A 17,370-nucleotide genomic window follows, 5' to 3' on the forward strand; every position below is an offset into this window, starting at 1 on the left:
GAATGCTTGCCCCAAACTCTCAGAACAGAAGGAGAAGAGAAAACCCAGCATCTGAAGTTGATTTGCACATTTCCTAGATTACCTTCCCTGAAGATACAGCCTCCAAATAAGACAAATGAATGGCAAACTATCTTGGGTAGCAGAGGAACAGAAGTCAAGTGTAGTGTGAAAATTCCTGAGTGCCTCTCTCTGCTTTCTCTGCTTATTCTAATCAGTGGAAATTTAGAAGTGCTTTGGAGACAATTCCCAGACCATCCTATCTACATTCAAGAAAGTAGCCTGCATACAGTATACACCTGTCTTAGCAGGTGATTTCATGAACAGAAGTACTAATGGACAATCCTTTCCTGGACATCTGCTAAATCTTCTCTCCCAATTGAGGCATCACCACTGAGGTGCTGGCTCATTTCAGGAGCTGAAGAAGGTGACCACCTGAACATTTTTTTGTTTTTCTTTTTTGTTGCTATAACCAAATATCTAAGGCTGGGTGAATTACAAAGAAAAGAAATTTCTTTTGTACAATTCTGCATGTAAGGAAGTTGAAGAACATGGTGCCAGCACCTGGGGAAGACCTTCTTACCGCATCATAACACAACAGTGAGAGGGTAAGAGCATTTGACCAGCTCAGGTCTCTCCTCTTCTTATAAACTCATCAGTCCCATTATAGGGGCACCACCCTGACGACATTATCTAAACCTAATAACTCCTCAAAGGCCTCATTTCCAAATGTCATCAACATATGAATTAGAAGATTAACTTTCCAATATGTGGGATTTGGGGGACACAGTGAAACCACAGCAGGAGCTGTGCAGGGTAGCCATCCCATGCAGACGCCCTCACTACACTAACAGACCTTATCGAGGTCTGCTAAGGACAGACAACTCGCAGAGCCTGGCATGGAGTAGCTGCCATCTTTGTGATTCTAGAAGTAAGGGCTGCATCCGCTTAACGTACATAGGGAAGGATAAGGAATTTATCCCAAAAGGGTCTGAAAAGCTTTTTTAAAAAATTGCATAAATTTTATCTTTAAAAAGCCTTGAAATATCCTGGAGAATTTTCCTAGCCCATCACTTTTCTGCCTTGAGGTATTTCACCAGTTGACTCAAACAATGCTTGGGGCCATGCAGTGGTACTATGGGAATCTTACGAAAAAGATTTCTAAGCCCCTTTTAGTTTCTCATTCCTCTAAAACTCTTCACTCACACGACATTGATATTGAACTAAACGTACTAACGATTTTGTTCATGTTAGATATGTCAAATATATTGAAGTTCTTAAATTTGCTCCATATTAGTAGAATTGATATATTTGCAGCATTAATTTTAACTCATAGACTAAAAAAAAAAAAAAAAAAATACTCTTTGTTTGGTTTGTCTTCAGTGCCTCCATCTGTAAACAGGAAATAAGCTAGAATTATTTTCTTCTGAACTTGAACACATTAGAATCACCTGGAGAGTGTTTGTTAAAATGCAGATTATTGGACAGGTACAGGGCTCACACCTATAATCTGGGAGGCCGAGTTGGGTGGATTGCCTGAGGTCACAGAATTGAGACCAGCCTGAGCCAGAACAAGACCTGGTCTCTAAAAATAGCCGGGCATTGTGGCAGTCACCTGCAATCCCAGCTACTTGGGAGGTTGAGGCAAGAGAATTGCTTGAGCCCAAGAGTTTGAGGTTGCTGTGAGCTATGATGCCACAGCACTGCACAGGGTGACAAACTGAGACTCCGTCTCAAAATAAAACAATGCAGATTCTGGGCCCCTCTCTTTGAGTTTCTGATTCAGGTCTAGGGTAGGGCTACAGAATTTGCATTTGTAATGAAGTCCCAGGTAATGCTTTTGTCACTGGTCCTGGACCATGCTTCATGTACCACTGGGCTAGAAGATAGCTAAGATATATTTTGACTTTAACTAACTATTTCTTATGGTTATCACTTGGTGGAAGAAAGTGGAGGCTTCAGTTCAATGGCCAGGAGCTGTGGTTCATGCTGGTGATCTTGGGAGGCCAAGGTAAGAGGACCTTTTGATGTCGGGAATTTGAGATGAGCCTGAACAAGAGAGAGATCCTGTCTCAACTAAAAATATAAAAATTAACAGGCTTACTAGCTAGAGGTGACCACCTGTGTAGTCCCAACTACTTGGGATCCCTTGTGCCCAGTAGTTTAAGTTTGCAGTGAGCTATGATGACTCCACTGTATTCTTGCCCAGATGGCAGAGTGAGACTCTGCCTCAAAAAAAAAAAAAAAATAATAATAATAATAAATAAAGGTTAAAAAAGGAAAAAGAAAACTTTTATGAACTCATACAGTATATTTAGTCACCTGATTTTTGACAAAGGCAACACTGTACTTCCATGGGAAAAGAATGGTCATTTCAAACATGTTCAAATTGATAAGTCATCAGAGAAATGCAAAATAAAACTGTGAGATGCTACTTACCCATCAGAATAATTAAAATGAAAAAAAACAGTGATACCAAGTGTTGGCAAGGCTTTGGAACAACATTAACTCTCATATATTGCTAATGCAAATGAATATTGCTACAACCACTTTGGAGAATATTTAGCAGAACCTATTAAAGCTGAACATAGGCAGGTACTACAAATGAACAATTCTACTCTCAGTTATATACACAGGGGAAATGTGTACATATGCTCACAAAAGCATGCACTATCATGCTCAGAATAGTATTATTCATACTGTTAGGTAGTTAGCTAAAACAGTCTCCTGGGGAAGGAGGACAAGGGTTGAGCCCTCAAGCTGCCATCTTGGGCCCACTCACCTTAATTTTGTCCCAAGCAATTGCTCACACATGGGGAGGAGGGCTCACTCTACCAATCTACCAATCAGAACTTAGCATGCCAACTCCAAAAGGATGTAGTAGACTCTCAGGCCTAATAACAGGTACTATGGAGTCTTGAGGGTAATCCAAAACAGCCTTGAGATGCATTATCCATGTGGCCCAACCCACATGGGTTCTCAGGGAGGCTTATAGAAGGTCCCCGTGTGCAGTAGGACTCTGGTTCCAAAGCGACCTCTGAACCAAAAGGTAGGCCTCACCCAGGAAGTATAAAAGAGAACCACTGGCCATAACCCTTGTCTCTTTGCCTGTTTGACCTGGCAATGGAGATCCTTCACTGTCTATGGCAATATATTTTGCTCTATAAACCTGTATCTTGTGCTTATTCTATAAACCTACCTCAATAAACTTTATTTCACACTTGCCTTACTGTGGGGTATGTGGTCATTTTTCTTTTTTTTTGGGGGGGGGGGTTCATTGAGGTTACAATAAGCCAGGTTACACTGATTGCATTTGTTAGGTAAAGTCCCTCTTGCAATCATGTCTTGCCCCCAGAAGGTGTGGCACACACCAAGGCCCCACCCCCTTCCCTCCTTCCCTCTCTCTGCTTTTCCTCCCCACCCCACGACCTTAATTGTCATTAATTGTCCTCATATCAAAATTGAGTACATAAGATTTATGCTTCCCCATTCTTGTGATGCTTTACTAAGAATAATGTCTTCCACTTCCATCCAGGTTAATACGAGGGATGTAAAGTCTCCATTTTTTTTAATAGCTGAATAGTATTCCACGGTACACATATACCACAGCTTGTTAATCCATTCCTGGGTTGGTGGGCATTTAGGCTGTTTCCACATTTTGGCGATTGTAAATTGAGCTGCAATAAACAGTCTAGTACAAGTGTCCTTATGATAAAAGGATTTTTTTCCTTCTGGGTAGATGCCCAGTAATGGGATTGTAGGATCAAATGGGAGGTCTAGCTTGAGTGCTTTGAGGTTTCTCCATAGTTCCTTCCAGAAAGGTTGTACTAGTTTGCAGTCCCACCAGCAGTGTAAAAGTGTTCCCTTCTCTCCACATCTATGCCAGCATCTGCAGTTTTGAGATTTTGTGATGTGGGCCATTCTCGCTGTGGTTAGATGGTATCTCAGGGTGCTTTTGATTTGCATTTCTCTAATAGATGGGATTATGAACATTTTTTCATGTGTTTGTTAGCTATTCGTCTGTCTTCTTTAGAGAAGGTTCTATTCATGTCTCTTGCCCATTGATATATGGGATTGTTGGCTTTTTTCATGTGGATTAATTTGAGCTCTCTATAGATCCTATTTATCAAGCTTTTGCCTGATTCAAAATATGCAAATATCCTTTCCCATTGTGTAGGTTGTCTATTTGCTTTGGTTATTGTCTCCTTAGCTGTACAGAAGCTTTTCGGTTTAATTAAGTCCCATTTGTTTATTTTTGTTGTTGTTGCAATTGCCATGGCAGTCTTCTTCATGAAGTCTTTCCCCAGGCCAATATCTTCCAGTGTTTTTCCTATGTTTTCTTTGAGGATTTTTATTGTTTCATGCCTTAAATTTAAGTCCTTTATCCATCTTGAATCAATTTTTGTGAGTGGGGAAAGGTGTGGGTCCAGTTTCAGTCTTTTACATGTGAGTATCTAGTTCTCCCAACACTATTTATTGAATAGGGAGTCCTTCCCCCAAGGTATGCTCTTCTTCAGTTTATGAAAATTAGGTAGTTGTAAGATGTTAGTTTCATTTCTTGGTTTTCTATTTGATTCTAAGTGTCTATGTCTCTATTTTTGTGCCAGTACCATGCTGTCTTGACCACTATGGCTTGTAGTACAGACTAAAATCTGGTATGCTGATGCCCCCAGCTTTATTTTTATTACTAAGAACTGCCTGAGCTATATGGGGTTTTTCTGGTTCCATACAAAATGCAGAATCATTTTTTCCAAATCTTGAAAGTATGATGTTTGTATTTTAATAGGAATGGTATTGAATAGGTAGATTTCTTTGGGAAGTATAGACATTTTAACAATATTGATTCTTCCCATCCATGAGCATGGTATGTTCTTCCATTTATTAATATCCTCTGCTATTTCCTTTCTGAGGATTTCATAGTTTTCTTTATAGAGGTCCTTCACCTCCTTCGTTAGGTATATTCCTAGGTATTTCATTTTCTTTGAGACTATGGTGAAGGGAGTTGTGTCCTTAATTAGCTTCTCATCTTCACTGTTATTTGCGTATACAAAGGCTACTGACTTGTGGACAATGATTTTATATCCTGAAACATTACTGTATTTTTTGATGACTTCTAGGAGTCTTGAGGTTGAGTCTTTGGGATTCTCTAAGTATAAGATCATGTTGTCAGCAAAGAGGGAGAGTTTTACCTCCTCTGCTCCCATTTGGATTCCCTTTATTTCCTTGTCTTGCCTAGAACTTCCAGCACTATGTTGAATAGTAAAGGTGACAGAACCTTGTCTGGTTCCAGTTCTAAGAGGAAAAGCTTTCAGTTTTACTCCATTCAGTAAAATATTAGCAGTGCGTTTATCATAGATAGCTTCAATCAGTTTTAGAAATGTGCCACCTATGCCTATACTCTTCAGTGTTCTAATTAGAAAAGGATGCTGGATTTTATCAAATGCTTTTTCTGCATCTATTGAGAGGATCATATGATCTTTATTTTTGCCTCTTAATATGGTGAATAATGTTTATGGACTTGCATATGTTAAACCAGCCTTGCATCCCTGGGATGAAACCTACTTGATCACGATGTATGACTTTTTTGATGATAAGCTGTAATCTATTGGCTAGGATTTTGTTGAGAATTTTTGCATCTATATTCATGAGTGAGATTGGTCTGAAATTCTCCTTTTTGGTTGGGTCTTTTCCTGGTTTTGGTATCAGGTTGATGTTTACTTCATAGAATGTGTTGGGGAAAATTCCTTCTTCCTCAATTTTTTGGAATAATTTCTGCAGTACAGGAATAAGCTCTTCCTTGAAGGTTTGATAGAATTCTGGTGTGAAGCCATCTGGACCAGGGCATTTTTTGGTTGGAAGATTTTTTATTGTTTCTTTGATCTCAGTGCTTGAAATTGGTCTGTTCAGGAGCTCTATTTCTTCTGGCTAAGTCTAGGGAGAGGGTGTGATTCCAAATATTGATCCATTTCTTTCACGTTGTCAAATTTCTGGGTAGTATTCAGAGATAATCTCTTGTATCCCTGTGGGATCAGTTGTTATTTCCCCTTCATCATTTCTGATTGAGGTTACTAGAGATTTTACTTTTCTATTTCTCATTAGTCTGGCCAATGGTTTATCTATTTTATTTATTTTTTCCAAATACCAACTCCTTGTTTCATTAATTTTCTGAATGATTCTTTTGTTTTCAATTTCATTGATCTCTGATTTGATTTTGGATATTTCTTTTCTTCTACTGAGTTTAGGCTTAGATTGTTCTTCTTTTTCCAATTCCATAAGATCTCTTGTGAGATTGTTGATGCGCTCTCTTTCTGTTTTTCGAATGTAGGCATCTAAAGCGATAAATTTTCCTCTCAAAACTGCTTTTGCAGTATCCCACAGGTTTTGGCAGCTTGTGTCTTCATTGTTGTTATGCTCAAGGAAGTTAATGATTTCCTGTTTTATTTCTTCCTGCACCCATCTGTTATTCAACAGAAGGTTGTTTAATTTCCATGCCTTTGTGTGGGATAGAATGTTTTTGTTAGAGTTGAGTTCCACCTTTAGTGCCTTATGGTCTGAGAAGATACAAGGTAAAATATCAATTCTTTTTATTCTGTTGAAATTTGTTTTGTGTCCCAGGATATGATCAATTTTGGAGAATGTTCCATGGGGTGATGAGAAGAATGTGTATGCTTTATCTTTGGGATGGAGTGCTCTATATGAGTCCATCAAGCACAGTTGTTCTAGGGTCTCATTTAAATCTCTTATATCTTTGTTTAATTTCTGTTTAGAGGGTCTGTCCAACTCTGTAAGAGGAGTGTTAAAGTCCCCTGTTATTATGGTATTATCAGATATCATATTGCTCAGACTGAGTAAAGTCTGTTTCAAGAATCTGGGAGCATTTAAATTGGGTGCATAAATATTTAGAATTGAAACGTCTTCTTGTTGTATTTTTCCCTTGACCAATATAAAGTGACCATCTTTGTCTTTTTTGACTTAAGTTGCTTTAAATCCATGTGTATCTGAAAATAAGATTGCAACTCCTCTTTTCTTCTGAATTCCATTTGCCTGAAAAATTGTCTTCCAACCCTTGACTCCCAGTTTTAATTTGTCTTTGAATCCAGGTGTTTTTCTTGCAGACAGCAAATGAATGGCTTATGTTTTTTAATCCAGTCAGCCAATCTATGTCTCTTCAGTGGGGAATTCAAGCCATTAACATTTATTGAGATAATTGATAAGTGTGGTAGTATTCTATTCATCTTATTTTGTGAGAGTCCATTGCTTATTTTTATCTTTTGCATCAGTGTGGAGGTGAAAACCCAAAAAACAAAAACAAACAAACAAACAAACAAAAGCAATATATATATATATATATCTTGTTGAATATTGTCTGGGCAATGGGTGATCTTCTGGGGTATGAGATGTTAATCACAATGCTGATACGACTGAAGGCCTCTGCTGATTTCTCAAACCCCACAGGGTAGATGCCCTAAATCTCTCTTCAGCCCTCCTAAAATGTACTTTAAACTTCTAAACTTGCTATGCATAAGCTTTCCCAGGATAGTTCTTGTCGCTGGGATCACTGCTGAAGTGGCTATCCACATACCCAGTGTGCCAAAACCAGTCTCACTCTGCCCCTGAGGGTTAGGGCTGTGAGGCAGCTCAGTCCCCGCCTTTAGGCTGCTCAGTCACTAGGTTACTAGCTCCTGCCCAATCCTTGCTCTGCGATCTTGAGGGCTCAGCTTGCTGGGGCAGTTCTCTCACAATGGCTCCCTGCAGCCAACAGCCAAACACTATTAGCTCTGTCCGGCTCAGCGGCTCAGTCTGGGGCCCTAGACAATGCCCGAAGTTCTCCGCATTTCTACTCATGCTCTCCCCAAGTCCAAAACTGAGTGCCAAGTCCAAAAACACCAAAATAGTTCACAGATAAGGCCTTTCCGGTTTGCAGTCTCACTGCTACTGCACTTTCAGCTGCCAGTGGGATTAGACTGATTGAACACGCAACCACTTGCCAGTTTTCCACTATTTTTGTCCTCCTCTTGGGGTCCAGGAGTCTCTTGCTGACTCCCTGTATCCTCAAAGGGATGATTATAGGCAGATCCCACCAGCCAGAGATGCCTGGAGTCTTATCTCCCCAGACTCACGGTGCCCAGAAGCAGGGAAGCTGTTATTCGGCCACCATCTTGCTCTCTCAGTATCTGGTCATTTATCAACCAAGAGTGCTCCAAGAACCAAGGATTCAGGCAGCTTCCTAAAACCCCAACATTTTAGGAGACAAGCAACTGCCACAAAACCCAACATTTAGCCAGAAAATAGACACTACCAAACTGCTTATCAATAGTAGAATCTATAAATAAATTATAGCACATTCATATAATGAGATATTCATCGATGTGCTTGAACATGCAACAATATGAATACATCTCACAAACCTGGTATTGAGTGAAAGGAAATAGTCACTCAAATATCTTTAATATGATCTGATTCATATTAAGTTCTTAAAAAGGCACAATTTATGCTTTAAAAGTCACTTTTCAAATAGTGAGGCACATGAGTGTGCTTCAGTGGTGCTGGTAAATATTATACCTTGATCTAAGTGCTGGTTAGTAATAAAAGAAAAACTTCACATTTAAATTGTAAAGAATTTATTTGAGTTTTCAGTGATTCACAAATTGGGGTATCTTCAGCTCACAAGCAGCAAGCCGGGAGGGGCTAGAGAGAAAACTACTAATGAAGTGGTTGCAGAAGCAAGACAAACAAAACAATTTGTATTGGTTAAAATGCAAAGGTCCTAGCTAGAGGTTAATTGGTGGTTTCTCACTGGTGCAGTTTTTAATCTTCAATTTGCTGTTTACCTTGGGCTTTGGTTTGGCCACATAGAAATTTAAAGTGCCAGAGCCACCCCAGTCTAATGGCCTCCCCCTTAGATTTTTCTCAACATTACGTGTTTTCATCCTGTGAACATTCAATGATCTACACACATGTGATATGTGCACTTAACTACTTATTTATACACAGTTTTAAACACTCATTATGAGATTTGTTTCACTTTCCCTACAGGCGTTCAGTTTGGTTCTTGCATCTGTTTAGCGCCACTAATTCCCTTTGGCTTCAGTTGAAATCTATTGTTTCTTTTCACTTCTCAGATTCTTCCTTTTTTAAGATGATAAATTGTTTCTTCACCTCCACTTCTTGGGTTTTTCTTTCTAACACTTTAACTGAAGATCTACTTGCATGTAGTACCATGGATTTAAATACTGTATATATTGGTAAATTTTCAAATCTGACTTTTCTGCTAGACTCCAAATACCATTGCAGTATCCATTTCCTCCCAATCTGCTTCTCCTTTGGTCTTACTCATCTGAGGATGATTACCTTATCAGTTGCTAAAGCTGAAAACCTAGACACCCTCCCTGATCTGCTTTCTCTCTCCACCTTTACCACCCAAAGTCATCAAGTCCTACCTATTTTTGAACATACCTTTCTAGTAGGGATACTATATTCTCTTGCATTTCACCATTATATCTTGCTTTTATCACAAAAACTGTTCTAGCCCGCTATCTGGCTTTTGTGGTTTTAGTCCTTTTTGTGTGTTTGTTTTTTTGTGTTGTTTAGCAGGCCCGGGCCAGGTTCGAACCCACCAGCCTGGGTGCATGTGGCTGGCACCCTAACCACTGAGCACGGGTGCCCAGCTATGGTTCTAGTCTTGACCTCAACATAAATTCATACTGTACTGTCCTCCTTCTTCAGACCCTCCTCGAAGGGCCCAGCATAACCATTAAGGATAATGTGGGAAGACACAAGAGAGGAGGGATAAATGGGCACAATGCACACACTCTGGGTAATGGGTACACTTATAACCTTGACTCAAACTGTACAAAAGCAATGTATGTAATCAAAACATTTGTACCCCCAATATTCTGAAATAATAATTTTAATAAACAAAAGGGATTAAGTCTATACTCTTCACCCCAGTGTTCAAAGGTCTTTAACAGACCTTCCTATAAAATCACTTCTTCACTTCATTTCACCACTGCTCATTTGATCTTGTTGGGGTCCTTCCCAATTTAGGACCTTTATATTTGCCATCTACCTAGAATATTCTTTCCCCCAAATCTGCCTGGCTAGACTTTCTTATTATTTAGGTCTCTATTCTCTTAGAGAAGCCTTTCTTGGCCACAGAATTTGTAAATTTTTTCTCAACCTCTGGTCCCCACTCTATTACACTATCTTGCTTCAACATTCTTCATAACATTTTTCACAATGTGAAATTATCTTGCCATGTCCCACACCTTACACATATTAAGCACTCAAGAAACATGTGTTAGAGGAATTAATGAACTGTAAGCCTCAATAGGATATAAAACATAATTTCACAATCTTACCCAACGTTTCTGGCTTCTGTGGAGAAGTACACTAGACTCTGTTCCCCAGTACTTTGGTAAGAAAGTATTCCCGAATGACTTCGTACATTTATATATATATCATCTAACAGCTGAGCAATGTTCACCAGCTGCATCTCAGAGTGTCACACTGAGCGTTAACAGGCAACAAGTCATGAACTCAAGGTAAGGAGGCAAGGCAGGAGCCTCGGGCATGCTTCAGCTGTCAGTGCAAGGTGACTCAGAAAGTCACGAGAGGTCCTCAGGAGAAGGACCTCGATGTTAGACCAACATTTGCTGATGCGAGGGAGTTTTAGCATCTTTTCTGTTTAGAATAATCAGTCTCCAAGTTTGGATCACCTTGGGGTGGGCCTAAGTACAAGGTTGTGTGAGAACAAATGGTTACAGTAGGAAGCAAAGGGTAAATTGTAGAATTCTTGCTTACTAAGGTAAATTGTGATCTGAAAATGATGAACACATACCATAGAACAAAAGTCTGGCAAACATGTTTGATTTGAAAGAAACAGATCTTCAAAATGGTTAATCAAAGGTACAAGGTAGAGGTACAATACCTCCACAAGGTATTTTAGAGCTAGAGTTTTCTGCCAAGTCCATCAACTCCTTTTTTCTTTACTTTTCTTTTCTTTCTTTCTTTTTCTTTTTTTTTTTTATATAAACTTGAACAACTGGGGTTGCCTCTAAAGCAGGTCAAAAAAGGGAGATTTAACTCACTGTATATATCCAGTTTTCACTGTCTCATTAGACCAAACCCCATGGTCTTGGTTTCCATCCCTTGGCTTAGAAGATGTGGCTGGAAGCAGTGCTGTAGCTGCTGTTACTCAAATCTACTCCTTCCTATCCCACTGCTGTGGGTCTCTCACAGGCTGGAAGGAGCAAGGAAACAAAAAGCCATTACTCTCCAGAGCAGTTGGTACAAATAAACCCCAGGCCATTGTGATGTTATTGGGACATAAACCAACAAATAGATGCTGCATTCATGCCCTTCTGGAAATGGAAACATGCCCTAATTAAAGCAGACACAACAGCTCCGCAGACACAGCCAGACAGCAAATGAAGGAGCTGCCTGCCTGATTCCTCATCTTCCAGGTTATAGCAATGCATACATGAAGGACATAAACTCATCTACAACTCAGTGTTCTCCACTTTAAATGAGTGGACTTTTGCCTATGTAGCCTCTGAAAGGTGTGTATTCAAGGAATGTTGAATCTTAGGATACATTTAATTAATTCTCCCACTCAGGGAAGGAATCCCTGATAGCATTCCTTACATCTCGTAACCTGCCTACCAGGGGTGCTGACCAAAGGCGAAACTAAGGCTGGGACTTAGTTCCCTGGATTGACCCCACAGAGGATCAATCCCAGAAATCCATGAAAGGGCAGCAGATTCCGTCTGCCATTTCAGAGAGTTACGGACCAGCAACCAATTTCAACTTTAGAGCCCTGGCATACAGAAAGTAAATGGAGCCTGCTGCAATATAACATGTTTGTAACCTCTCTTCTTAGCTAAATAAGGTTTTGTCTGGAAAATAAATGAACACATAATGAATTTAGGATGTGCTTATGTGTTTGGTGTTCAACGAATCTAAAAATAGTAACTCAAGGTGAAATTGACATAAAAAATTCTCCAAACTGCTTGAAATGTGACCCATGGGCGAAGATGGGACAGAGTAAATGGAAATGGATGGATAGGTAGCAGTTTTTAAATGATGTTCTTAGTTTTTATTTACACTCCTCACAATAAGAGATAGAGTGTATGTTTTCTCTTTGAATTCGAGTGCGCTTGTGACTGCTTTGATGAACAGAGTATGACAGAAATGACATCATGCGACCCCCACAGCTAGATCAGAAGAGACCAGTTAGTTTCTACCTGGTTCTCTTGGGACACCTGCCCTGGGGGAAGCTAGGTGCCATGTAAGGAGCCCAGCTGCCCTGAGACCACCACACTTGAGAGGTCACAGGCAGGAGCTCTGGCCAACTGCCCTTGCTAAGCTCCCAGCCAACTGGCTCCCAGTCAGTGTCCCCTGCCAGCCATGTGAATGAAGAGTCTGAAATATCCAGCCCACCTGAGCATTCAGCTGACTGCACAACAGCTAACTGAAACTTCATGAGAGAACCCAAGACAAAACCACCTTTACTTTCTGACCTGCAAAATCATGAGCAAAACAATATGGTTGTTTTAAATCCTAAGTTTAGGGTCAGTAAATAATAACTAGAACAATGATAATTTAATTATTTAACTGAAAGACATTGCTCTTGCCTCTGGCTCCTGATGATGGATACCTGCCCATTAACTCTCACCACAGAGCATCCTTAGTGGTGGCATCTCTTTGAGTACTAGACCCAGCCTCTGAGTGGAGCCTGCCTGGACAGTCAGGACTACTTCCAGGCAGCATTGCCTTCCCTACTCTGAGCTGAACTCTGGCTCTTGTAACTTTCGCCCATCTGTTCCAGTTCTGCCTTCTGATGCCTGAAAATGTCTTCCCTCTTCTTCTCTGTGACATCAGAAAAGATTATGCAAATATAGCAGGTCAACAGAAAAAGAAAAGCCGTCTTTGTTCACAGGTCCTTTGAAGCATTAAGACATTAAAGAAGTGTTCTCTCCTGAGATCTCCCTGGGGGTCATAACATTTACACTTTCTTTGGATATGTAGTTTTGTGCAAAAATGGAAAAAATGCCTATATGTGAAAAAAACTGTTTATATTAAAGACATTTTTCTTTAATTGCATTAAAAATGCTCAGAACGCAAAAATCAAGAAGAAAATTGCACACTGAAATAAATTTGGGGTAGGTTAGAGAATTAAATTCAAATGGTTCAATTTATTCATTTAAAAAATGAAGAAAGATTCTGATGAGTATATTTTGCAAATGAAGGAGGGCATAACTTTCTCAGCACAACTTTGTCAGTTATAACTTCAAAGATGGTAAAGAAAAATTGATAGAATTGATTACATACAAACTCGGAACTTTTATATAACAAAAATATTTCCCCCAAAATTAAAAGACTATTGACAAACTAGAGGAAAATATTTCTGGTATACAATAAAACAAAATATTAGGATCCTTAATATGTTTTTTTTTTTTTACATTTCAGTTAATGAGAAAATGAACATTCTGGTAGGAAAAATATGCATATACAAGAAAAGAAGAAAAGTGAGAAATTTTCTATGGAAAAAGTACAAATGAAGAGAGGCAGGCAAGATGGCTGACTGAAGACATCAGTCCTCAGATTGTCTCAGAATGTAGGAAAAGTTTTCCATGAAAAAAAATATAGCTCAGGTATAATTCAGAGGGAAAAGTGCCAGAACCTACTGGAATTCCACAGGAAGAAGTTATGGAGCAAAAAAAGGAGCAAGATTTCAGCAGAGATCAGCCACTGAGAAACTTGGACTCAGCAGAATGGGTAGGCTGGGGGGTTTGTTTCTCCCTTCCTCAAACCTAGGGAAGTCAATAGGCTCCAGAGCTCTTGGAGAAGTTTTCTACCCTCACAAGCCTAAAAGCTGCTGCCACCAGTGAACTGGCAGCTTCTTGAAAATAAAGCACTAGGCTGCCAGTCCCATCAGGGTCACCGTCATGAATTTACCATCATGAATGTCCCATCAAAATTTACCTGAGCTAACATTGCAAGCATCATACTGCTTCTCCACCCACTGTGTGCCTTTGTTCTCCCCAGGGAGCTTCAGCCCTTCAGCTTTTCTGTCACTGGTCCTTAAATAAACATTTCCCAACCCTTACCCAGACTGCATTGGCCACAGAGCCTGGTAAGTCATGAGGGAATTATGTAATCTCATGACTTGGATATTATGAAGCAGATATTATGAATCTCAGAATTTGGATATTATGGGTGGACTGCATTCCAAGGAGAGGGACAAAAGGAAGCAGAGTGCCATTCAGATTCTTGTCTTCTTCTCTACCCCACTTGCCGCTGCTGAGTGGCACAGGTACCTCAAGGGATGATCAAGCTTGGGCTCTTGGGAGCACTTGCTTCCCCTCTGGTGGCATGTCCACTACCAATGAGGCTCCCACAGAAAGTGAAGCTCACACTTTTCTACTTAAAGACCTACAGTGGACCAGGAAGTGCTCAGGCTCTGAGCTCTCTGCTTGCCAGCATTTCCCAGTGCTGCCTCACCTCACTGCACCAGCAAAGCAGGGCATATCCTTAAGTGTAAGGACATTAGCCCTACCTGATCTTAGGAAATCAGAAAATAGGCCTGCAGGCCAAATCCTACACCCCCAGGACTCAATTGAGCTACTCAAGGGACACAGAGGAAGATCTATGAACTAACCTTCGAGTAGAGTTTCAGAGCTTTTAAGGCCATCCTCTTCTCCTTCAGGAATCTCTTTAACTTGGATGTTCAATCTTTTGGAGTAACTTCACAACTCTCTCAGGGAATATTCTGGTTTTCTCTCTTTTTCCCCCCCCCTTCTTCTTTGAATGATTAGGTTAGTTCAAAAGTCTTGTCTTCAATTTCTTAAATTCTTTCTTCCCCGTGTTGTACTCTGTTACTGGGGCTCTCTACTGTGTTTTGAAGCTCCTTGAATGAATGTCTATTTCAATTCCTTTAAGCTCTGCTATATCATTCCTGGTTATATCCAGATCCTTGGTGACCTTGTCTTTAATTTCACTAATTTCTTGAGACAATTTTTGTATTACTTTTTGGTTTTCTTTTTCTATCTTCTCCTCAATTCCACACATCTTATTTCCCATCCATAGTCTGAATTCTATTTCTGACATTTCAACAATTTCTCTATGGATGGCACTTTCTACTACATCTCCCTTGTAATCTCTTAGGGGAGCTGATCTGCTCTGAGTTTTCATGTTGCCAGGATTCTTCTGCATAGTAACCTTAGGAGGCAAGGGAACCCATAGGGGCAGAACAGAGAGTGCAGTGAGGGTCTCAATTGCAGCACACTTACAAACCATCCCTCAACCACTGGAAGGCCATCCTTTCAGTTCAGTATGGGATCCTGTCAGGAAAGCTCCCAGCCCATGGCACCACTACTAGTAGCTCAGCTAGGTGGGGCTTCTGCTCGTGGTCAGATGCTGGAAGGAGACCCATTGGGTAGGGGAAGAGGGAGATGAGTAAAACCCACTCCAAACAACCCAATCTGTGTATCCCAGAGAGCCCCACCCACATAAGCAGAGTTTCTGGGTCAGTGGGACCACTCAAGCACCTCCCTGGTAGCTTTTTCCAGTGACCTAGGATATGACCCTTGAGCCCTACTGCAACAGCTCTTGTGACCATTTTATGGAGCCTGAAAGCAGGTTTCTCTGACCTAACCCTGCCTAGCCTTGCTTCACCACCCACAACTGGTTTGGTGGAGATTAAAGAGTTTCTGGGAACTCCAGGGTCCTGCCTACCACTGTGGCATTCACATGATTCTCCCAAGGGGCTAGAATTGTTCCCAGGTCCTAGAAAACAACACTGAAGCTGGACCTTTCCTGTTGTGGAGAGGACAACTTGTACACCCCATTGTAGCATTTACAGACTCAATCACACAGAGTGTGGCTGTTTCTTACTCACAAGCAACACCTACATCTCAGAGATTAAATTGGGTGTCTAAATATCATTCACACTGTTAAGAAGACCACAAGGTTTGGTAAAGATTTCCATCTTCCTCATCAACAAGAAACAGGAAATCTGCCTACACATATAGTATACCACTGGTACAGTCTACAAATGATTAGCAACTGAGACAACTACCACACTAAGGTATCCATCCAGAACCTAGATTCCCAAAGTACTCACAAGCAATGCCAAAGATCCTTAACCAACATATGCTACAGACAGACCCTGAAGAGGGGAAACAAATGAACCTAACAGACATTTATAGAATATTCTGACAAAATCCTAGTGAATATACATTATTCCCATCAGCATATGGAATCTTTTCCAAGACTGATCATATCATAGGCCACAAATTGCACATTAAAACTATAAACTAGTAGGAGGAAGGAAGATGGCCAATTAGAGGCAGCTTTCACCAGAGGCTCCTGTCCAGAAGGAGAGATACTAAACAGAAGTGAATTCAGTGAAGCCAAAGGTAAGGAGCTAAGCTAAGAAAGAAGATAGACAAGTGCACATCATCTCAGCTGAGGCACTCTGTGACTCCAAGAAACAAGATATAAGAAAACAAATTCCAGATGGAAAGCCCATCACCAAGAGGATGAGAGACCCTTCCCCCAAGCAGGAGGCTCCCTGTGGGTTCTCTGTAAATGAGCAGGGAACAAACATTTTACCCCATGGAAGAGAGCTGCTAAACACCAGGTCTTCTTCTCCAGGGAGGTCCCACTCGTGAGCCTAGGCATTATCCTGCCTGGCATAAAATTGAACAAATATTTTCCCCACAATTCTGAACTTCCAGTCCCTCCTTCCCCCCCTCACCTGACAGTCTGAAGGTCTGCCAATGCAGAGTCCAGAATGTTTGCCAATTCCCTGAGAGGCCTGGACATTGTGTGAGCCTCTGGAAAACAGTGTGGAAACAGTGACTCAAGTGGAAGCAGGGGGGTGTGATAAGAGGGGGACATGTGGGAGAGAGAGAAATGTCATGATGGTTCATGGCCCGCAGAGGTTCTGATACTCCTGTTCTCACTTTGGCCGGTGATCTCTTCTGAGTCAGTGGCTCACTGAAGGAACTAGGCTCCATCTCCTTGGATTTAAGAGATGAAATTACCTGTGGATTTCTCCTTTGGCACTGCTGGAGACCTTTGAATTCTCCCTGTTGAGCAGTGATTGTACTGTCTGGTAAAATCTGATGAGAACTCTTGACCTGGGCTGTCCATCCAGGGACCTTCCAGGTTGAACAGTGGTTGTTTTGTAGCAGGAAAGGACTGATCTCCTCCTCCAGCTGTTGCTGGTAGGGGTGGGGTGCCACAGTTGCTTGTCTCTCTCCCCACCTGAGATTTCAGCCTAATACCATGACTTATTAGGATTGGGTACAGGTTGGCTGACTTCAATACAGGGGCAGCTTGTGCTGTCTCACCAAACAAAGTCTC

This window comes from Nycticebus coucang, chromosome 6, assembly GCF_027406575.1.
Source record: "Nycticebus coucang isolate mNycCou1 chromosome 6, mNycCou1.pri, whole genome shotgun sequence".
NCBI lineage: Eukaryota > Metazoa > Chordata > Mammalia > Primates > Lorisidae > Nycticebus > Nycticebus coucang.